We start from the raw sequence: 25,268 nt of genomic DNA, 5'->3' as shown, positions 1-25,268 counted from the left end.
TTAAAAATTTGGGTATTTAGTTCATGAAAATACACGACATGAAGTTTATAAGTGTGTGGTTGTTATTACAAGTCAAATCCTGCTATAGCAAACATTCTAACCATGAACTATTTTGTATAATTAAAGCTTATCAAAGTCCTGGGTATTAGGTCACTGTTTTCAAGCATAAATAGTGGATAAAATCAACTTTTTTTAAAATTAAGGAATGTAAACATATCTTTTTAATTTTATTTAAATAAAATCTGGTTTCTGTAAATAATAGGAACATGACCCAGCCCACTACTTAGCAGACACTGTACTATGGATACTCCAAATTCTAGAAAGTATGTCATCCAGCTAACAGTCTCGGCTAATGGGAAGTTTGTTGGTTGATACCTGAAGTCAATACTACCTGAAGGTATATATTTCACCGCACTCAAAGCAAAAGGTTTCTCTTTGAATTTCATTGATTTGTTTAATTTCATTATTTATCTAAGACATAAATGACAACCAACTGCAACTATCCAAACAGTTAACAAATCTACTCATAGCATAGATGTATCTTTAAGAACATAATGTTGAATAAAAATGAAGCAAACAAATAATATAACTCAATACATTAAGGTATATTAACATAGCACGTCTAGGTTTAAAAAGAAAAAGTTTTCCAAAGATTCATACTAAATTTATGAATTTTATCCAATTTAAGCAAGTTTTATTCAATTATAAATAATCCATCTTAAAGGGGACAACTTTTAAGAAAGAGAATGAGAATAGAGATTAAGGGAAAAACTTAAATATATTTTTGCACATCTTATACAGATTTGAAAACTTCTGAAACACAATACCATTTGATTATTTGTTATAAAAGTATATTTCACTCGTTTCCACTGTGCCCTTCTCACTCCACAATTTTATTATATAAATTTAACTTATAAAGTATATCTATTGCTTACTTTCGTCACTTTTAATTACATGCACGTAACTGTTTCTCAGTTGATTAATATGAATTAATATAAATACACATAGAGAAACATAAATACCCATCTGAATATTAATATATACCTAATAGGCAAAAATCAACATGTTTGTTTCATGCTTATGTTTACTCTTAGAGCTGTAATCTAAGACACATGTATAATACTGCTATGTTTATGGAAATGTTTACCGTCATGTCAGATGATGTGCTGTGACGATAAGGCCATGACACTGAGTCAGTGAAACATTCCTAGTTTTAAAGTCAAACGGATTTTCTCTTCTTACTCTACTCTTAAAGTCATACCACATTTTAGTTTCTTTTTTCACTCAATCTTTTTTCCACGGCCTTTAGTTTACCCTAGTTGTTTTTTTTTTGTTTGTTTGTTTTTTTTTTAGCTTTACTAACCTAGACTCTTTAATTCTGTTCCTATTTCCTTAATATGTCTTTGTCACATCGGGGAGATCAGCTTTTTGCCCCAAAATTTCATTCTACTTAATTTGACAAAACTGACTGTACGTGTTTGTATATTCAAAAAATTATTTAGAAAGTACTTTTGATGAGACTATAACTATTCAGAGCTACCTGTGCATTATTTTTACCTTAAATAATAAGTATTGTATTAGGCACTGTTAGGTCCTCCTATCTTACCATAAATATTGCAATTCCCAGTGAGCAGCCAACATTCTTCCTTAACATAAAGCAGATTTTAATAGAAGCTGCCTGTACTAAATCCAGTTTTAACCAGTCTGAATATTAACTTAGATCCTCACATACCCAGCATAGCAATTCAATTTAAGCTTTTGTTAAAACCTTTAACTTCATCAGAGTAAACCACTCGTGGGATCTCTTTCTTTCATTGACACACTAGATCTAAAAAGTAGTATCCCTATCCCTCCTCATTTTTTCCACTGAAGATAATTTTTTGAAGGAAATGAAAGAGAAAATAAAGCCATAATGATAAGAAAAAAATAAACAAACTTGGTAAGCCAGACTACCAACTAAGTCTCCTTAACCTCATTTTTTATTACTATTTTTTAAAATTATTTCTATTTTTATTTTTTCAATATTAAAATATTTTCTCAAAAAAATAAAAATAAATATTTTCTCACATGGATCCAAATCTGTTCCCATTTGACTCTTCTCTTAGAAGTCTTTTATCAATAAATAACTTCTCAAACCAAACTGAGCTGGTTTAGGTTTTCAATTGATCTGAAACACAAAGCTAAATCCGTTTATATTTTGGCTTTTAATTTTGTACAGTGTTTTTGTTTTTGTTTTATTTTTTCAGTGATTGCAGAGCAAATAATCTGTGTCAATGAAGCAATAGGTAACATTACACCGTTCATAAATATTTCTCCCATGGTGGGTGGAAATTGTTATTTGAAAACATGGCTACAGTCAACCTGCTCATTTGCACTGAAGTACTTAAAAGTACAATTACCACAAAAATAATAGCAATTATCCAGGACCATAAGGAAATATTTGGTTTATTTTTCTCTGTAATGGAGGTCATTCAAAATTAGTTCTTATTTAGTCTAGACCAATTAGCATTTGCAGTAGGCTTTGAGAAACAGCCAATACAGTTAAAATACAAATTAAAATCACTATGTAGAGTATACTGTACATATATTAATTGGGTTTGGCATGTTGGCCTTGCTTGATAATACGGTCTAATTAACATCATTAGTGAGCTATCATTTGTACATTTTGTGGTGTCTTTACCTCAAGAGAGAATAATTTTGTAGTATAACTTGGTGTCATTTGGAAAATTACCAGTTTCAGTCCAAATAATTCTGAGAAAACTTCATCTTCATCTTGCTACTCGTCTTCAGAAGGGTAGCCTGTGGATGACAAGAAAAATTAGTCACCGCATCGCACCAGGAAGGAGTTTTTATGACATTCAGCAACCAGACCATAAGTACCTCATGATGCTCAGTGCAGTTCAAAGTGTTGATGAAGCTGTGATGACCCAGCAACTGCCAGTTGACTCTTTTCCGTCTGGTCTTGGGTTGGTGCTGTTGTTACTTTTTGTTTTGTGTGTGAATCAGTGGCCAGCTATATGGTCTGGAATGTATCCTCATAGTTGTTGTCAAGGGATCAAATTATATGGCTTTGAGAGGAAAAAGTTTTCCATTTCGAGTAGAAAACGGATTATGTATTAATCCATAAAGTCCTACCTGCCGGCCCGCCGTTATGCTTTGGTATAGCTGTGCTGTTACGTGTTTTGAGCACAGGAATGAATCTATGTCTAGTCATCCCAGGCATTTTTCTTACATTTTCCCCATAGGATGAGACAGGAGGTAAGATGGATGAGCTGCCGCTTTTCCACAGAGGGATGCCGGCAAGATACAGACGTTCCTGATGTAGGTCTTGGCATCAGCTCTCGGTTGGCACAAGGCTCTTCAAAGTTTCCTTAAATAACACTGAGGAAGGTTTTACAGTCTGTGATGAAGCCAACCTCTGCTCTTGACTAGCTCTTTTTTTGTAAAGGTTCTGGGTAAATTTTGAATTTAGCTTTGACTTGTAGGCTTATTGAATTGCAGGAAAAATCCCACCCCCCTCCCCCGGTCACACACATTCTAGCTTCTTCCAAGTCCCCACCATCCTCAGACCTCGGGAGGTGCGGTTAGACTGACTAACAATCAAGTTCCTAAAGCAATTCTCTTTACAAAATAAAAATCGATTTTTCACAGTTATTCAAGAATGCATGGTGCCTCGGCCCTTGCCGCGGAGGCAGCGCTTTCTCCCCGCAGGCCACCTGCCCGCCGTCGGGGTGCCCTGTGGGTGCCGTCCGGGTGCCGATCGGGTGCCGTCCGGGTCCCCTCTGGGTGCCGTCCGGGTGCCGACCGGGTGCCGTCCGGGTGCCCTCCGGGTGCCCTCTGGGTGCCGTGCGGGTGCCGTGCAGGTGCCGTTCAGCTGCCATCCGGGTGCCGACCGGGTGCCCTCCGGGTGCCGTCCGGGTGCCGTGCGGGTGCCGTGCAGGTGCCGTTCCGCTGCCGTCCGGGTGCCGTGCGGGTGCCGTGCAGGTGCCGTTCCGCTGCCGTCCGGGTGCCGTCCGGGTGCTGTGCGGGTGCCGTTCCGCTGCCGTCCGGGTGCCGTCCGGGTGCCGACCGGGTGCCGTGCGGGTGCCCTCCGGGTGCCCTCTGGGTGCCGTGCGGGTGCCGTGCAGGTGCCGTTTCGCTGCCGTCCGGGTGCCGACCGGGTGCCGTGCGGGTGCCGTGCGGGTGCCGTCCGGGTGCGGTCCGGGTGCCGTCCGGGTGCCGTGCGGGTGCCGTGCGGGTGCCGTCCCGGTGCCGTGCGGGTGCCCTCCGGGTGCCGGGCCCAGCGGCAGGCGGGCCCCCCAGCGCCCGGCCCCGCCGCTGCTGTCCTTCCAGTCGACCTCGCGCTCCAGCGCGTGGTGGCGGATGCATCGTTTAATCGTGAGCATCGCCAAGCGCCTCGGCTTGGTGTTGGCCCTACTGGCCTTCGGGGCCACGAGCTCACGGGCGACGCGCAGAGAAGCACCCTGTGCTCCCCCCTCTCTTGTGTCACCCTCCAGGGACAGCCGAAGGGCGGCGACGCCGAGCCCTGCCCCCTGAGGTGGCTCAGAGGCCTGGTCCCGCGGAAGGACCCCGGCGTGCAGGGCTCGGCTTCCCGGGCGGCCCGCGGCCCTGCGCGCCCGCCTCCGGCTCTGGGCTCCACAGGGTCCCCCTTCCTTCACGCAAGAGTGCAAGGGCTGTCAGCCTTTTATGCCATGCTGTTGTGATGGACCCTTGCACTGGCTCTCATGGAAGACGGAGCCATCATCTTATCATGAACGTTTTGAAATTAGAACAGAAATTCTCAGTAGGCTGCCACGGGAGTGCTTTGTGGTGTGCTGACAAGAGGGACACGCTGTTTGTGGCAGGCATGACATCAAAACGGGGCCAAGAATGTTGTCCAGTTAATCAGGAATAGGACCAAGAGGCACTCAAAAACTCTGGGACAGTCCCAGAGAGGAGGCAAAAGTTATACCTGAGCTAAAGGGAAAATTAAAAAAAAAAAAGAGAGATAATTGTAAACCCCCCCCCCCCAAATTTTTATTATGTGATGGAAACATTAAACTTAATATGAATTTATTCACTTTCCAATATTTACATTTGACCATTTGATTCATAATAGATACACAGAAATCAATTCCAAGAGGCCTCACATTTTATACTATATTTTTCCTGAACCCAAAAATTTGCATACTGAAATACTTTTTTTTTCTTTGCATCAAGTAAGACTGTCACCACCCTCTTGGTGGAGGTATTTTATATGGTTTTAAATCCCATCCAGGCCACTTCATATCTGTGTAACATTGGCTGTTCATTTTATTTCCCGGAGTTTCTGTTTTCATATCTAGCAATTAGATTAATAGGTTTCTCACCAAGGAATTTTAAGAATCAAATGAAATAATATATATGAAAGCTAAATGTCTAGTAGTACCCCGTAAATACTGATTCTTTTTCACTCAAAAAGCAAATATCCATTCAAGGTATAGCAGAAACAAACTGGGCATTTAAAATGCCTGGTACATGAGTTCACAAGTATTTGTAAAAGTAATGTGATTTTGGTATCTGTTAATCATCAGCGATCTTTTGAAATATGCAAAATGCACTTTGATGGCTCTCAAAAACATTTCCTATGTAACAACAGACAAAATTTAATGCTCACTATAGTGTTAGAAGTTTTATATCTCTTGCATTAAATTCTTTTGTATTCCTATTGCCAACCACTTCAGATTCTCAAATCTCTTTTTATCTAAATATGGCTGTAGCCAGTCCTCTGCAATCCATCTTACGTTGCTGTTGTTAATATTGTAAAGTTCAACAGTGAATTTGGAATTCTCTGTTCAAACATCTTTAAAGGCTCCTCAGCTTCCACAGACTATCTCTGAATGTCCTTTCCCTTTCAGCATGTGGCTTTCGACTCCTAACCCTTATTTCCAGATATTCCTATCACACACCTTGTTTTTCAGCCAAATTCAGCTGATTTCCTTCTCCAAACATGTCTTGGGGTTCCCTACACTCTTTTGTTGAAGCCAAACTTTCTGTATAAAATAAACACCTCCCCTCAGAACAACCTCTTTCCCTGCTTGTCGTCTGTTTGTCGGAATTCTGTGCATCCCTCATAATCCAGGTCAAATGTGATGTCTTATAGAACTATTTCCCTCGTGAGCCTCGGAAAAAGGATTTCTTTTGCTCTGAATTTCCACGTAAGACTATATACACTCACACGTGCACACATCTTATGGCAATTATATGGTCTTAGTTTTAGTTTATTTCTCCATGCACCTTTCTCTCTGACTAGATTAAATTAGTCTAATATGTAAGATATTTGTCTCTATTGACTTTGTCACATAGAGAATATCTAGGATAATGAAATGTATCTTACAGTCCTTTTGAAATGAGTATTTTTAAATGGGAATGAATTGAGGACTAGGAGGAAGAAGTATCTGGAAGTATAGATGACACATGAGGAATTTTTTTTTTCATTCTGATTCTATTTATTCACCACAATCCCTTCACTCTACACAACAAAGTACCAACACAACAGCTCCTAAAATGCTACAAGTTACAAAAGATTGGTCCTGGGGGTGGGAGGAAGAATGGTTTCTGAGCAACAACAACAGGGCCACAGTGACCAGAAGCATATGTGTAGGTGACAGACACCGTTTCTTGTTCCTGGCTCATAGGACTGTGTCTAGAGAAACGGTGATACATACACTGCGTGGCCACTTTGAGAAAGAGGAAGAGCACTTTGTTTTCAAAGGCAATAACTTGCCCTCCAATGTTCTTTTCATAAACTTTCTGGAACGTGCTCTGATAGTACACTCTTGCTCACAGAACTGTGACCCCACTCCTCTCAGAAACACATTCAGCTCTCTCCCATGATCTCCTAAATCAATCACAAACTTTATAGTTCATCCTTCATGATCTGGAACCTCTCAAAGTTCTCTTTGGCTAGTCTGAGATATGGAAGGCTCTACACTGCTCCCATTTTCTTCACATCTCTTCATCTTTCTAGTGTCACACTGTTTTTCACACTTTTTGCTCTGAGTGGAATACTTGTCCACCTAACTGCTTGAGATGCTACTCATGTGTCAAGGCATGATTGAAATTCCCGTTTGTTCATGAGGACATCCCAGATTCCCGACCTTTTATCACAAATAAAATTTGATTTCTTCATCTTCTTCATACACTCTAAATAATTTTATAGAAATAAATAATTTATATTAAATAAGAGCTAATACATCAAATAATAACATAAGGATTTGTAGAGATTATAACATTGTTTCAATATTTACATGCTTTCATATTCTTTATTAGTTTATAAATTCCTGACATTTAAAAATATTGCACATTGATGAGCCAACAAATATTCTTAGAATTTCTATATAAATGATGCAGGACTGGTTTCATGAGTAAAGTCAGAATAAACTGAACAAAGTGCAATCTTGAATTTTTATGTAAAATAATAAAAGAAAATGTAAATGAATGAGAATTTAGGATAGGGTATGGTAGTCCATTGTTGGATTTCAAAGAGTTGGGAAATGTTAACCAATATCAGCAAAACAGAGACATGAAGAATGATTCATCTTGATCTAACAGTTTGTGATAAAATCAAATATAATCAAAGAAAGCAACTGCTTTACCTCAAAAACAAATCTCTCAGAAATTTCAGTTGGTAGCTAATTTTGGTTCCCAGAAAAAGCCCTTAGTGAGAGCAGGTAACTAAAATTCTTGATGGCTGCCTATAGCAAATTCTATATCAAAAGACCATTGCTAAATTCTTGCTTATTAAAACCTTATTTCTCCCACCCCGTGACTCTGTATAATCTCTCTGTCAAGCCCAGACTTGGCCACTCTATTCTGGGAAGGAAATGCATTCAACTGAAATCCAAAATAACTTCATTATTTCTTTCTTGCCCCCCCCCCCCAAAAAAAAGCAAAAACAGACCAGGTTATCTATGAGCACATTCATAGTTAGAATTCAATAAACAATTAGAGAAAGACAAACATCTACAGGAAACCCAGTAGAAATAACAGTTGTCATTTAAGGGCTATCTTTCATTGAGATTTTTGGTTTGCTCAGTTGCATTAGGTTTTACATTCAGTATTCCAAATACAGGTTCAACTCTCTTCTCACTTATTATTTTTGTATTTAAGATGTTTTCATATCAGCCCCTCTCATATACTGTAAGTAATTTGGTATAATAATCTCAAGAAATAATGGGATGTTCCACTATCATCTCTAGCCTTTAGCAGAGATTACTGTAGCACACACAACAATTTTATAAATTAAAGATAGTAATGAGGAGAGAACAATTAAACATCATCAGCAAAATGTCAAGTTGATTTTCCTTCCAAGGCATTTAATCCACAAAATAAAAAAATTTCTATGTTTTAAACTAAATTGTTTTAACCTTTCATTTCAATGGATAAGCAAACAATAGCGTTCAGAATTTATGAATTCATTTCAAACGCATAACCATACCCAAGTCTACAATGAAGCAACATACAATGTACGATAGAAACATGAGAAAAATGACTCCTATCACCTTGCATCAACTAATAACTTGTACTTCCTGGGAGAAGTTTCAGTCTTCTCTCTTCTGAACTTTTATACAATAGTTGATGAAATAAGAATAAGTCAGCTCCTTCCATGTACTGTTCAACAACAAAACCCTGTCAGGATTCACTCTGCTCAAGTGCTATAATTAGAACTTTCTGGAAGCAAAATTACAGTGATAATTATATTTTCTCTACTAACAGCACATGTGGGAATACAATAGAGATAAACACAATGCGAGAGAGAGCAAAAGAGACAGAGTATTCTCTCTGCCTGACACCTCTGCCGAGAGCTGCACCAGAGACAGGCAATACACTTAGTGTGCAAGTAGTAAGTCACCCCCACGAGCCCAGAGCTCCTCAGTTTGTCACTGTTGGGAAAGAAAGAGTCCCTGGCGTCCCTGGGAAACGCTCTGTCGTGGGTTATTACGGTTCAGTCCAAGAATCTCTCTATCCTCCTTCTCTGTCACTTTGCAGTTTTCTCCACCAGTTTTTAGTTTTCCTTGTTGGCATATCATGACTAAACAAACACCAGAACTACCAGATAAATGCAGCTGGATTAGCTGTGCAAACTTAGAAAAAACCTGACCTACAGATGACATGGAGGACGTGTTCCATAGAATGTGCTTTCCCATAGAAGAGATAATGGACAAAGGTTAAATTGACACTTGTACAAAAATTTTCATTTGCCCAAAATGCCCAGAAGAATTACATTGTGGAAATAGAAGGTTGTTGTTGTGCTGTTGTTGTTGAAGGGATACAATACTTGCTTACACAGGGATGCTTTGAGCCAGGAACCCTCAACCCGGGAACAGCCCTCAGTCCCCGCTGGACCTGCCCAGTGCGCCGTCTCATCCTCACTCTGTCCCTTGCTACGGTGAGGTGCCCAGAGAGCCCGTCCTGCCTGAAGTGGCAGCCAGCTCAGGCCTGGCTGGTAGGCGTGTTTGTGGAACTGGAGTTCCGGACTCATGGTGGCCTAACTGCTTGAAGAATCAAAAGCTTAAACGGAAAGAAAAATAAGTGAATTGCCAGCTATGTGGTCTGAGAGACACAAGCCAGCCTTTCCGTGTTTGCTCCGGCTGAGAACTACTCTCCGGCAGATGTGACCGCCTCACCGAAGACGGTCTCAGTAAGGACGACCTGTGTGTATGAGGAGGCAAACCCCGATAGGCTAAGAGTACAATTCCACTTCTTTTAAAGTGTGTGTGCGTGTGCGTGTGCGTGTGCGTGTGCGTGTGTGTGTGTGTTGGGGGAGAGGAGCGAGCAGAGAATGGGACAACATAATATGAGCTGCATCAGTGGAAATTTTGTTTGAAACGAGAAGAACACGGTCCTTTGTGAGCCCGCTGATACCCAGAGGAAACTGTGCGCACATCTTCTTTAAAACATTGACTCTGGCCTTTGATACCATCGTAGCAGCTCTTTGGGCTCCTTTCCCCACTCTTCGCACTAGGCGTTAGGTAGAGCGCTGCGTGTTCTGGGATCCACCTTCTCCAGCAGCTTCCTAGTAGGAGGACCACTGTCTGTCTGTTCTGTAGGACCCTCTCTTCTCGCCATGCGAGGCTCTAGGTATTACACAATGGAAACAAGTATTGGACTCAATGCTGCCCAGAAGCCATCAGCACTTGGGTGCATTGAGTGATTCCGTCTCTGCTTGTGGCCTGGGGAGATCTCCCCTCTCTGCCCTCCAGGGCTCCAAGATAGATGACTGTTCTGAGGGTCTGGAGCAGCCACCTTGTCGTTCGGTTAGGTGACAGGATTTGCCAAGAATCAAATGATTTGGAGGAATGTGAGAGACCTAGACTTTGACATTTGAATGACAAATGTAGGCCATTCATGCAGAGTAAGGCCCACGGCACGCCTCTAAATCCCTGTCTTGGACACTATCATTTCCACCCGTGAACAGTCACTTCTAACGTACCTTGGAGACACAGACGCTGAATAAATGTGCTTGGAACTTACGGAAGTTCTCTTCTGGTTCCTTTAGTTTTGTCAGTGACAAAAGAAATGAGGTCATCAATGGAGAGTGAAGATAAGGAAGAAGCGTCAGAGGTTGAGGAAAGAAGAGGGATATGAAATCTAAGCTAATGGGAAAATGGGAAGATTGGGAAATGGACTTTTATCGTTTTGCAGCATTAGGAGTCTATTTGCGATTCTTGGTCATAATGTCAAGGTGATCACTTTAGTGGCATGTGCTTTTTCTGACACTTTCGGCTCCATGGTCGAAACTGTGGAGTTGGCAAAGAGTTAGATTTAAGTGGAGTTAGGATTACATCTGATGATTCATGCTGAAGTAGTTTTGAAGAAAATACAACACAGAGGACATAACACTGTTTGTGACCCAAATTGTGCATTTATAAGACCCGACATGTTTCTGAGCTTTATTGTTCCTTGCAATCCAAATTGCTAATCTCAGAGATCCCAAACTGAACATCTCATTCCCATGACCATGCTGCTCAAAGTTGGCCCTTCCTATTAGTCTCTCCTGCTCTGCTTGCTCTCACTTCTCTCCCCACCCGAAGAAAACGCTTACCACAGTGAAAACAATACTCCGTTTCTTTGTTAGTTGGCGCTCTCTTTCTTTGAAATTAAATATCCAAGACGTCAGGGAACATATATCAAGTTTCGTTTGCCATTCCATTTTCAGCACCTAACACGTGGGGAGCACAGAGTAAATTCTCAATACGTATTTTCAGGATGAGTAAGTGAATGAACAAGTGAATATGAGGAAATGAATGAAGAAAAGAAGAAAACACTCCGGCTGTGGTTTGCACCCTACACCTTCCTGGTTGTGATGAGCTAAAGAAGAGCTGTTTTACTACCGTTCCTCGTAACTAACTGGGTTCCACCTAGCTTCTCGACCTGGGCAGAGGTCAGGGCCAAAGCTGGTCCCTCCATCCTCTCTGTGACTCAGCCTCCCTAAACCATTTCCCCAAAGCTGCTTCCCAAAGAATATTCTCCAGCCACCAACGATTCATCAGACACGGAGCAATTTTCTAAATTACAGGGATTCATGGAATACAAACTCTTCAGAAACGCTAATACATGAATGTACTTTCATGAGAGTTGAGACTTCCGATTTAACGTAGCATGACTGTAGCTCTCTCCCGCTTCAGCCTGTCGTAGTCCCCAGCAGGCTGGGCAATCTTCCTTTGCTGTTATCCTTGGCAGGACTCCAAATACAACTCTCGGGTTAAGGCTGCAGATGACTCCTCTAAATGGGCTGCTTCACATGATGGATAACACTCAGGATCTTTGGAACTTCTTTTTATACATCCTTACGTGCACAGATTTACTTACTTCTACTTGCTACCTTTATCCTCCCCTGTTTTCTCTACTTGACTTCATTCCCTTTTCCTGTCTTTCTGTGGATCTGGTCTGCTTTGCAAGTCTTTAAGAGGCACATCCTCTATTTCATGCTTTCTGCCTTCTCAGACACTGAGATCTGAGGCTCAGTCTTCTTCCGATATTCTTCATCCAGGCCCTGCATTCTCATAATGTTAGCATCAACAAAGCCCGATTTTTCAAAAATAGGTACAAGATATTTCTTACCAATTATAAAAATGACATACTTGTCAACATATTTGGGGGAAATATATTCATTAAAAAATTAGGAAACTCATTCTGTTTTTCTTCTTTAATCCTTAAGTGTATTTTCTAAACAGCTTTGGGGACATTTTCTACTTTACTTATATTGCTAATGCAAATTTTGTTAACAAAATCCTGTGACTCCTGAGGGTATTAGCATCAACAGGACTCTGAGACTGCAGGTGGTTTAAGACTTAGAACAGGGCAATGGAATAGGTTTCATTTATCTAAGTGGTTTCATCTGAGATGAAAGTAGGATGTGAGTTTCCTTCAAATTTCTACTTTCTTCTATGGGCTACAGAAAACGATTTGCCAATATCTACTCAAAAAAGGCTTACTCACTCTGTTTCTAGAACAAGTGAAGTCTGAAGTGCACTTTGGCTCAGTTATCCATCATGATTCAAGCAAGGGAAATTTTAAAGCCAACTCAACTAGATAATTGTCCCAAATCTCCATTTCCCTTTGGTATATGAACACAGTCTATAAAATATTTTGGAAGGGATTATTTGCTTCATTCTAAAGCAGTGGATTCCCAGGATAAATTTAATAAAAGTGATTTGTCATCACCATTGATTCATGGTAAGTAGTTATCCTGGGAGCTTGGCACTACACACTTAACTTTAAAATTTTGCAGAACTTATAATTTCTACCTTCAGGGGTATATCCATTAAAAAAGAACACAAATGAGAAGCTTTTCAGAATCAGATGGATGAGTCAGTAGCAGTAATGACTTCAGCAAAGATTTCTAAGGAGGTAAACACCAGACAGGGAGAAGGATATACCTGAGCCATATCTTTATGAGGAAGTTCTTTAAAATACGTCCATAGTAATTTTTAAGAATGTGTGAAGCCAACTGTGTTTTGCCTTGAAACTTTCACAATTTAAATTAATTATATTCAGAAAAAATGCAAATGAGCTTTGCCAAAAACTTTCTTCCCTTAAATTTCAATCCTGTGGGAGTTTCAATGAAATGCATTGCATATGTTTCTGATTCATTTTTTATTTATTAAATCATTACAGAGGCTATAATGAAGCATTGGGTTGTGCTTTTCTTAGTCTTTTCAACACAATTTCTAGAAGAAGCAAGTATGCATTGAAGTCTTTGCAGAGTTAAAACTGAGCTCAAACTGCATGGTCTGTAGAATGAGAAGTAATTTGCCACTTCCTGGTAAGTGGGACACAAGAGCTGATGTTGTGCCCAAGATTGCGAATCTGAGAAAACGGCAAGGAGCCGACACCGATGCAAACACACAAGGGTTTATTTACAAGCTCGAGCTTGGGTCCAAGTATACCCGACAGAGCCAAGCAGGGACTTGGACCCCGAGGTGGGTTTCAGCTTAGATTTTATGGGCTGGTCTAGGGGATCTTCAGAAAGGCTGGAGCAATTTCTCAAGTTCTGTTTACATTTTGATATGAGGCCTTCAAGGGCATTGAGCTCTGTTCTTATTCTAATAGGGGCTTTCTAGGACGTTAAGCTGCAAGCTGTTTTCTTCCTGTAACTGAAATAAGGTAAAGTTCAGCTCTTATTCACAGGGGCCTGGGATGGCTGTACTTGTGCTAAGGCTGAACTTAAAGTGGAATGGCCACTCTGGCCTCCACACTGAGGATGCTTCTATTACTAAATTATTTCCTTTTTGATATCAGAAAAGGGATGAAGGGAAGAGCCTCATTATATAATAATCTTCACAGGTTTTATGGGGTTAGGGAAGTAAAACCAAACTTCAGTTAGAGTACCGGAGGAATGGAATTCTGGAAAGATGGCAGAGTAAGAAGTACAAGGAATCAAGTTTCTCCACCTAGACAACAGTTCCACAGGGCTGGTGTGTCTGATAGAACTATTTTGGAACTCTGGAATCTATTGAAGATTTATAAATACTAGGGAAGGCTTAGCTGTTAAATTGTGGTTGATTCTGCTCAATTTAGCTCTTGTTTAGGTAGTGGCTCCTTACCCCACAACCCCCAGCTCTATGCACATGTTCCTACAGCAATTTCCATGCAGCTCATGGGAGCTGGGATGGGCAACAAGGATTCTGTTCTCCAGATGTCCGGGACCTGTGTTCTGGTTGCTGCTTCTGATGAGAGAGGTACAGAAACAGAGGCAGGCAGCCATTGTTGTTGTACCTCCTTATCTTGTTGCAAGTCCCTCTCCTCCAACAAAAGTAACTTCTAGGGAATTTAAAGAACTGGCACTTTGATCACCTCTTCATTTTTTTGCTATTGCCACCTTGGGGGTCTGATACTAGATACTAGGATATTCAAAAGCAAGTGTATACATGGAGAAAATTTAAAAGTCACCACACCTACTCAGAGAAAAACATAGGCCCAGAAAAGACCTAGAAAGATCTTTACCTTACACTTCAGGTTGATTTTCAGCACAGAACAGCTTATAGCAATAAACGAAACAAAACAAACAAAGAAAAAACAGCAAAACCTGGATCAAGAGGAGAATTTCACTTCCATCATTACCACATTATTAGATTTAAATGTCTGGTTTTCAACAACAGAAAAGCACAAGGCATACAAAGAAACAGGAAAAGTATGGCCACTTCAAAGAAGAAAAAAGCAACAGAAGCTGCTCCTTAGAGAGAACTGACATAGATCTACTAGACAAAGACTGTAACATCAGCTGTCCTGAAGATGCTCAAAAACTAAAGAAAGGCATGGGGAAAAAAATCAAGAAAATTATGTCTAAATAAAATGGACCCAACAAAGATACAGAAAACCTAAAAAAGAGGGGGGGAGGAGAAATTCTGGAGCTTAAAAGTATAATAACTGAAATAAAAGATTCACTAGAAGGGTACAAAGGCAGATTTGAGGAGATAGAAGAAAGACTCAGCAAACTTGACTGACAATTTTAATTATAAAGTCTTAGAAAAGAAAAAAGAAAAACTATCACTAAAAACCCTACATCTAGCAAAACTGTCCACCAAAGCCCAGGGAGAAATTAAGACTTTCTCAGATACACAAGAGCTGAGGGATTCTTTGCCACTGGACCTACTCTGTATGACCTGCTAAGGGAGTCTTGCAATTTGAAAGGAAGGAGCTGTAGACAGTAACTTTAAGCTGTATGAAGAAATAAAGAACACAGGAAAGGTAAATATATGGGCATACAAAAATCAGTATTTTTTAACTTTGGTAACTCCACATTTTGTCTTTTACATGGTTTAGGACACATGAGTCAAAAAAAAAATAAAATAAAAAAATAAAATAAAAATTAAAAAAAAAAAGGACACATGAGTCAAGACACATAATGCATTAACATTGTATTAGCTTATTTTTGGATACATAATGCATAAAAATGTAATTCTGTGACACCAACAACTGAAAAGGTAGGGATGGAGCTATGAAGGAGCAGAGGTTTTGTTGTTATTAAAGTCAAGATGGCATAAATTAAAATTAATGTGTTATAACCTTAGGATTTTAAATTTAATTTCCATGGTAACCACAAAGAAAATAACTATAGGATATTTAAAAAAGGAAATGAGAAGAGAATTAAAATATTTCATTACAAAAGAAAATTAAATGCAATCCAGTGGTGGAACTTCTTCTTCTCATTTATTTTTTCTCAGAACACTGGTTTGTATCTAGAAAACAGGTAGGCAAACTTTTCTGTAAGGCCTAAATAATAAGCACCATAGGACATGTGGGCCATACAGTTTCTGTTGCAATTATAAACAAAACAAAACAAAATTAAACACAACAGAAGACAGTAATGGAGGAAATGAGGAACAAAAATCTCAATTGGAAAACATATCATATATGGAGAACAAATAGCAAAATACCCAAAGTAAAGTCCTCTTTGTCAGTAATTACTTTAAAGGGAAGTAAATTAAATTCTCCAATCAAAACACAAAAATTGGCAGAAAAGATTTATAAAAAATGACTCAACTATATACTGTTTATAAGAGATGCATGTTAGATCCCAAAACACAAATAGATTGAAAGTGAAAGAAAGGAAAAAAGATACCTCATGCAAATAGTGATCAATAGACAGCAGATATAGCTATGTTAATAGCACACAAAAATAGGCTTTAAGTTAGTAAAGGTGAAAAGACAAAGACATTAATAAATACTAATAAAAGCTTAAATATAACAATTATAAACATTCATACACCTAATAGACCATCAAAATATATGGAGCAAAACTGACAGATTTGAAGAAATAGACTCTACTATAATAACTGGAGATCTCAATACCTAACTCTCTCGATAATGGGTAGAACACCACACAGGAGATAGTAAGGAATTAGAGGACTTGGATAACACAGTAACACCAGGAGATCTAACAGATGCGTACAGGACATACTACCCAACAACAGCAGAATTATATTCTTCTCAAATGCACAGGGGGCATTTTCTAGGATAAATCCTACAGTAGGCTACAAATTAAGTCTCAGTAGATGCAAAAAGATAATTATCATACAAGGTATCTTACCTGACTACAGGGAATGAAGCCAGAAATTAAAAATAGAAAAAAAAACTGGAAAATTCATAGGTTTTGTTTTTTTTTTTTTGGAAATTAAAGAAAACACTCTTAAACAATGAATGGATCAAATAAGAAACCATGAGGGAATTCAGCAAATACTTAGAGACAAGTGAAAACAAAAGAATAACATACTAAAACTTAGAGAATTTACAGGGGAAATTTGTAGATTTAAATACTTAAATACTTAACAAAAGAACCAAAATCAACAACCTGTCTTTAAACTTATGGATCTAGAAAAAAACAAAAACCCAAAATTGGGAGAAGGAAGAAAATAATAAAGACTACAGCAGAGATACATGAGAGAAAATACAAAAACAACAGAAAAAAAATCAATGAAACCAAAAGTTGGTTCTTGAAAATATCAAAAAAATTGACCAAACTTTAGCTAGATTGATTAAACAAAAATAAAAAAAAAAAAAAAGAAGAAGAAGAAGAAGAAGACTCAAACTTGTAAAGTAAGAAATGAAAGTTGGGGTATTAATACCAATTCTACATAAATAAAAAAGATAAGACAATATTATGAACAGTTTTACATCAACAAATTGGATGACTTGGATGAAATGGATAAATGCCTAAAATCAAAATACTTATTAGAACTCAATCATGAAGAAATAGAAAACCTGAACAGACTTATAATTAGTAAAGAAACTGAATCAGTCATCAGTAATATCCTGTCAAACAATAGAGCCCTGGACCTAATGGCTTTACTGGTGGGTTGTACTAAACATTTAAAAAAGAACTACAACCAAAAGTTTCTTCTTAAACTTTTTCAAAAAAATTGAAGAGTAGGAAATGCATCTTAACTCATTCTATGAGACCTGCATTGTTTTAATGCTAAAGTCAGATACTATAGGGAACTTATAAACATTTTCCTTAGGAACACTGATACAAAAATGCTCCAGAGAACACTAGCAAATGCAATTCCTCAGCATATTTAAAGATAATATACTGCATCTAGGTGAAATGCAAAGATGGTTCAATATATAAAAATTGATAAATGTAAGATACCATATTAACACAGTGAAGGGGAAGACCCTTAATGATCATGTCAGCTCTATTAGTGCTTAAAAAAATTCAGAACTCTTTCATGCAAACCTCGAAACGATTTAGAAAAAGGAAAACAGAGCTAGAGGCATCCAATGTCCTTACCCCAGAATTTACTACAAAGCTACAGTAATCAAAGCAGTGAGGAACTGGAATGAATACAGACATATTGAACAATAGAGTAGGATAGGATAGGATAGGATAGGATAGGATAGGATAGGATAGGATAGGAATCCCATACCTAAACCTTGCATGTATTGTTAAATGATTTTTGATAAGGGCACTAAGACCATTCAATGAGGAAAAGGCTGTCTTTTCAACAATTTGTGCCAGGAAAACTGAATTCCACCTGCAAAACCATGACATTAGGGCCACCTGGGTGGCTCAGTGGTTGAGCATCTGCCTTCAGCCCAAGGCGTGACCCCAGGGTCCCCACAGGGAGCCTGCTTCTCCCTCTGCCTGTGTCTCTCCCTCTCTCTGTCTCTCTCATAAGTAAATAAAATATTTTTTTAAAAAAGAATGGCACTACAGCCTTATTTAACACCATGTACAAAAATTAACTTCAAATGGATCAAAGACCTAAAACTCTTATAAGAAATATAGGGTAGAATCTTCACAACATCACACTTGGTAATGATTTCTTTGTTACAGCCCTGAAGACAGAGGCAACACAAGAAAAAAACAGACAAATTGGATTTCACAACCATCGACAAAAATCATACATCAAAAGACAATATCAAAAGAGTAAAAAGCAATCTGAAAAATAGTAGTAAATATTTGCGAATCACATATGTAATGACAGATGAATATCTAGAGTATAGAGAGAACTCCTAAAACTCAAAGACAAAGGAACAAACAACCTGATTAAGAGAAAGGCAAAGAGTAGACATTCACGCAAAGAAAATATGCAAGTGGTCAACAGGCAGATGAAAGGGCGCCCGGCAGCCCTAATCTTTGGGGAAAGGCCAAGCAAAATCACAACGAGCTATTACTTGACACCTGTTGGGATGGGCCTGGGTGCCACGTGAAGCCACGGCGGGCCGCGCGGGCCTGGAGTCCCTCGCATGAACATGGGGACGCGAGCAGAGGGGCGCGCGCAGCGCCGGTGGTCGCGGCCGGCCGGGGGCTGCGTTTCAGGGCTGCCCTGGGGCAGAGCCCGGGCCGCAGTGTGGGTGCGCCCACGGCCCCGGGGCCAGCCGCCTGCCAAACGCGGCCGTTGGCCGCAAGGAGTAGTTTGTAAGGACCCAAATCGGGGGAAAGGGGCCCAAGACGAAAACAAACGTCCTTTTAAAGTCATTATGCTCTAAGGTGTGATCGGGGTTTTACGTTCATGTCACTTTGATGTGTGTCTTGATGTTTCACACAAACGTGAGTTACTGAGACGCTGGCTGTGTGAGGCCTGTCCCCGTCACCTGCAGGGCCGCCGCGGGAGGGGCCTCTCCGGGCCTGTCCCCGTCACCTGCAGGGCCGCCGCGGCCTTCTGCTTAGTCCCCGACAGTCGGAGTGAAAGCACGTGACCGCGTGACCCTGGGGGCTCTCTCGTACCCAGGCCCCAGGCAGAGGCTGCACAGCATCCGGGAGGCGGGGGCTCCCTGCCGCGGGGACAGCGGGGCTCCCGTGACCCTTAGGCCAGGGGATGGCTCCGGGCGCGCTGGGCGGGGGGGGGGGGGGGGGGGGGCGGGGACGGGGGGTGACTATCCCCGGCTGCTCCTGCTTCGCGACACGGGGCCCTTCTTGCCCGCACGGCTTGTCCTGGGTGGACAGCGACGCGGCGGCCGTGCGCTGCGCAGGCGCAGAAGGGCCTCCCCCCCACGTGCGCGGTCCCCTCTGCGGTGAGCGCGGGCGCCGGGGGCCGCGGAGGCGCAGGTGCAGCCGCACAGTCACGCGTGTGACTGAACTGCCATCGCCGCAGCGAGCTCGCTCCCCTGCGCTTCGTTGTTTTCCTAAAACACCCGTCAATCACCCGAAAGCAGCTGCTCAATTTTCAGACGCTATGGGTGAAATTCTTTACCGAAGAGGAAAATAAACTCAAGACGAAAATACATGTGAGACCCTAATTCAGAATCTCCTTTCTAAGCTTTTATCAAACTAGCACCGAATACAAAAAAAGAAAGAGAAAGAAAGAAAGAAAGAAAGAAAGAAAGAAAGAAAGAAAGAAAAAAGAAAGAAAGAAGAAAGAAAGAAAAGAAGAGAAAGAAAAGAAAGAGAGAAGAAAAAGAAAAGAAAAGAAAGAAAAGAAAAGAAAAGAAAAGAAAGAAAAGAAAAGAAAGAAAAAAAAGAAAGAAAAGAAAAATTCCATTTTACTTTTGACTTTGTCCAGGGCTCTAATAACTTTCATGGGTCAAAGAAAAAGAAATCTTGTTTCTCTGGATCTCTCATATTCTGCGTCTGACACACTTGAGGCAGTCTTGAAGGGATTTTTTTTTCAATTTAAAAATACAGTATAAATAAATAAATAAATAAATAAATAAATAAATAAATAAACAAAATTTAAAAATCAGTTCCAATCACTAGAACACATGCCTGTTACTACACACCCCTCAGATCCAAGTCACACCTGCTGTAAACTACGTGACCTGCAGGCCACATCCTACTCCGGCTGTTTTGTTTCCTAAGGTGCATGCAGCTGCATCCAGGGCTCTCTTAGTGCAGCCTTTGGTCACATTTCCAAACCTTTAGGGATTGAGGATTTTCAAAATAATTTCCTGTGACACTCAAAACAGCCAGCTTTCCTTTTGTGGGACTTAGAAAATTCTGGCCAACTTTGCAGCGGGTGATGTTTGATCTGTGCTTTTGCTCCAGGTTTCGCCCACATGAGCTCACTTTTCTTATCCCCAACTTGTGAGAATAGGAACCGCAAGTGTCCATTCCATGCTCTGCTCTTTTTTTATGTGGTGTGATAAATGCATCTGAAAAAATGCATTCAGAACCGAGCGATGCTCACTCCAGGCTTGGATCGGCTCTACATCAGCCACTTTCCCTGTCTGAGATCAATCCCTACCATCAGAACACCGTTTATTTAGTGGCACTAATGGGACATCTAGATCTGCTTTCTTTTCTCAAACTAAATCACTCTGCGAGGTCGATAGTCCCTGACTCTAAAACTGGACCCATTATGTTAATTCTAATGGTTAGCCTGCAGATGCTCTGCCTAAAGACTGTTCTAGGAATGAGCTTGGTTTTAGAAGAAAATGACTTGGGTAAAGTGTTCCTGAACTCCTTCTGTAAGACCAGATCCAAAAGGACAAGGCGCAGCTAAGCCTTTGTGACATGATGCTTTGGCATCATAATTGGGATTATATGAGGTCCATTAGTTGAGCACCTACAACGTGACAAGACCATTGAGTTACAAAATAAATCATGTCTTCCCTGCATTCAAAGTTCAAATCTGAACAGAAAAATTGACATAAAAGCAGTAATTAAAAAGACAATATATGGAAGACACACACACACACGAATAGGCGTTTACAGAGGATGTGTCATCAAGCGTGAGCAGGACCACAGCAACCATATACAATGGGATAAATAATCCACTGGAAGGAAGAGACTGAAAGGTGTGACTATATGAATGTGTATGGAGTGTTTGGCACATAGAAAACGGCCCATCTGGGGCGCCTGGGTAGCTCCTCCGGTTAAGCCTCCAACTCTGGGTTTTGGCTCAGGTCAGGATCGCAGGGTCGTGACATCGAGCCCCGCGTTGGGCCCTGCGCGCAGCAGGGAGTCTGTGTGGGATTCTCCGTCTCCCTCTCCTTCACCCCCTCTCCCTGCTGGTGTGCTCGCCCTCTCTCTTTCAAATAAATAAATAAATCTTAAAGAAAAAAAAAAGAAAAAGAAAAACATGGTCCATCTGATCTGGTTGGTCTGCGATCAGTGTATTCAAAGAAGATTCCGAGTGGTAAGTGGGCCTGGCCACCGTGGAGCTCTAGGAGGCTAGAGGCTTGCCAGGGGGCCAGCGCCTCTCGCACACTGAGGTCCCCCCGGGAGCTGGTTACACGTCCAAACAGTTCCTGATTCAGCATGATTGGGGTGGACTAAGAATTCTGCGTATTTAGCAAGCACCTTAAGAGCTGTGGGCCCAGAACACCACCCCAGACCCGTCTGCGGGGCCCCTGCTGCAGGCACCCCCCAAGGGCCCTCATGCCTCGAGGGTCCTCCTCTGACATTTCCAAGCTCCCTCGGCTGCGCTGCAGCATTGCACACACTTGGAGCCACGTGGGCTCCGGCCTCTCTCTTTCAGGATCCTCTTCAATCCCCTACAGTCCGTGGGGTCAACACACCCCGGGAGCTGCAGGGCTGGTATTGCAGCATCAGTGGGGCTGTCTCCCGGCCCCAGTATTTCTTCCACGCAATCGCCTTAGCTTGGGCGGTTTCAATAGAGCTGGCACACTGATTGCAGGTGCCTCAGTTACATGGGACACGCCCCAAGGTCAGGCCTCGGGTGCACCAACACGTAGACACGAGGACCTTGAGCCACGGATAACCTGTGTTGGCTCCTGCCCTCCCACTGACACTTGTTCCCCGGCGAGCTGACGTCCACGGCAGTGCACCCTCTGCTCAGAAGCACCTGATGCGGGGGCCTGTGGGAGGCACCCTGGATGCCGTTCACACCTGAAATCCAAGGTTTGCCCATGGCCCCTGCTGCTTCCGGGCGATGGGTCAGAAGGCTTTCACAGGTGGCCCCCCTTACTCTGCCCTGCCAAGGGGCTGTGCTCATTGATACCCTTTCTTCCCTCTGATTAATGTGGTCACTCCCGCCTCCTAGGTCAGTCTGAAGCTATGCCAGGGGAAGGATGGAAGCTCCCACGATTTCTAGTATTTCAGCTAAACAAATATTTGTTAAGTGGATTGTTAAGTGATCCAGACATGGTGCAAGGTTTGGGAATATAAGGCTCAGTTGAGTCATGACCCCTATTCTTAAGGAAATCACAGCATGTGATGGACACATAAGATAAATGAATAAAAGTTATTGTGGTAACTCCCATAACTGTAAGAAGTATGAATCACCACAGAAACATAAAAGAATAAGCAGTTAATCCTGCCCAGATTCGATTTAAATCAAACCAGAATATGTTTTTAAGGAAGTCTTCATTCATTCAAGCAGTAAATATTTTTGTGTGTGCTTGTGCTGCGCCAGACATTACACCCAGTCGCTGAAGATGGAGGCAATTGTCAAAGAATAGTGTGAATGACACCAAGTTTCAAGCTGAAGCAAGTTGAATGATAAATGAACCGTCCTTAGGCTGTGGTCTTTCTCTGGCACGTCTTCCTCATCTGTTAGAGATGAGAGCAATAATTTTTGTAAGGATTGCTGAATAAATGAAAGGACAATGGAATGTTTCTGAATCTTTCTTTTTAATCGTCATTTATCTCAAGCCCTTACTGGGGTAAGACCCCTTATTTAGAGCCTTTTCTTGAGTTATACTCCCCCTAATTACAACCTACACAAAGTGTGTTCATTAAGAATCGATCCCCGTTTGACTGATAAGTTCCTCAGCATAAAGGCTGCAAATAATCCTAGTGATGAGAATCCAGTTATGTTGCCATCCATGTACATCCAGTTTCTCAGTATATTTTGTCATCATACTTCATAGCAAGCCTCTCCATTGAATGCTAGCAGTGGGATGTCCTAATACTCAAACTCAAGATGCTGTTGGGGTGTGTGTACCAGCCTCATCTTGTCGTTAGAAGGAATAATTCTCTTGTAACTGTGATATTAAGTTCAGGGGGTACCTTTACAGCTGCTGAATCGAATGTTGGCAATAATAGTAAGAAGAAATGCTGCCGCTTTCAGAGACTAATAAACTGCCCCCAAAATCTATGATGATAGTCTACTTTGAGTTGCTTACTCCATGAGATCTGAGTGTTCAAAAGTCATTACTTCTGTGGGTGATGAATTTAGTCTAGAGAACAGCTGATATGACATGAAAAATTTAATTGCATTGAATTTAGAGACTTTTTCTTGAAGAGCCTTTGAAACATTGGACTGGTGATGAATCATGTTACAAAAGGGTAGACCTTTAGGGATGCCTGGTGGCCCAGTGGTTAAGCGACTGCCTTCAGCTCAGGTCATGATGCTGGAGACCTGGGATTGAGTCCCACATTAGGCTCCCAGCAGGGGGCCTGCTTCTCCCTCTGCCTGTGTCTCTGCCTTTCTCTGTGTGTCTCTCATGAATAAATAAAGAAAATCTAAAAAAAAAAAAAAAAAAAGGAAAAAAAAGAGTAGACCTTTAATCCATTTCAACCGTGTGGGATAACAAAAACATGGTGGCCAAAATATTGAGGATGTCATTTCTTTAATCCGATAAAATATGGGATCAGTTAAGAATGGTTAGTGATTAAGTCTTTTTTTAAATGGTCAATTATCATTTTTTAAACCTATGTATTCTGATAGCGACTTTCTTTGTTTTTCCACATATATCTCATATGTGACAAATATTTATAGACTTCAAGTTTCATAGAACTTCATGTTATGCTGTCACTTCATAAAAGGATTCCGCTAGCCTGGATTTGGGATGTCTTTTGGCTTCCCCTCTCAATGATGTTTTAATTTTGTTTCTACAAGGAAGTATGGTTACATGAATACTGTCTTTGAACTTCAGCTTTAAATTAGCAGTTACTGACAAGTGTAGGGATTCAACACACAAAAATACCAATGGCATTGATATTATCACCTTCAAGTATTTGCTACAGAGAGTAAAAAACTGAATTCTTTATTACAGCACGTTAAGGCAAAAGTTTTCACATCTGAAAACATATAGGAATCAAGCAGTGGGCTTAATATAACACTAAGAAGATACTAATGATTCTGAGTCATAATGTAGACACGCTATTCTCTAGAAAGGAGACAATGAATAGAATATAAAATTACAGTGTCTTTTTATATTTGGCAGCAAATTTTTCCCATGATTGATTATCTTTATATCAGTTTCATTGGTCTCACTAAATTCTGGATCATTGATCACCAAAGTGGGGTGCAAGCAATCAAGGGCAAAATAGAGGATAGATTTGGAATGTAGGAAATGTATTAGAGAACTTGATTTCACTTTTTAACTTGTCCTTTTTTTTTTTTTTTTTTTTTTTTAAAGCCTGCAGCACCCGGTATTCCCAGGCGGTCTCCCATCCAAGTACTAACCAGGCCCGACCCTGCTTAGCTTCCGAGATCAGACGAGATCGGGCGCGTTCAGGGTGGTATGGCCGTAGACTAACTTGTCCTTTTTAACTATGTTTTATAACTCACAAGTTGTATAAATAAAATAATAAACTATAATATTTGTAAATAAACATGTTAAAAGTGCATACTCAGAAATTTTATGGATGCTAAGACTAGTTTCAAATGTCTGGAAACTGTTACTGTATATTATATGAGTTTAGATTATGCTTCCATAATAAACGATACACAGATTTTGATCCTTAACACCACAAAGTGCTATTTCTGCGTTACCCAGTGTGTCCTGGGGGTCTGGGTGACTACTCTCCAAGGCAACAGTACTCCATCTAGTGTGAACCAGTGGGGGAGAGTCTAGCATTCTATAACTACTTCACCGTAAACACACGGTCTTCTAGATTTGAGCAGTAGGGAAAGAGAAAGGAGATAAGTGTGCATAAAATCTTTTATCAT

At 40.8% G+C, this 25,268-nt stretch overlaps 1 non-coding gene across 1 annotated transcript; it reads right to left on the bottom strand.

Moving 5' to 3' along the window:
* Positions 1-24,733: 24,733 nt before the first annotated feature.
* On the bottom strand, positions 24,734-24,852 carry LOC121474627. The gene has a single exon (XR_005983438.1). It is a non-coding gene; the product is annotated as a 5S ribosomal RNA (ribosomal RNA).
* Positions 24,853-25,268: the final 416 nt, after the last annotated feature.

Source organism: Vulpes lagopus, chromosome 1 (genome assembly GCF_018345385.1).
Source record: "Vulpes lagopus strain Blue_001 chromosome 1, ASM1834538v1, whole genome shotgun sequence".
NCBI classification, from domain to species: domain Eukaryota; kingdom Metazoa; phylum Chordata; class Mammalia; order Carnivora; family Canidae; genus Vulpes; species Vulpes lagopus.
The sequence above is the reverse complement of the archived record's forward strand: the minus strand, read 5'-3'. Positions and strand labels throughout refer to the sequence as shown.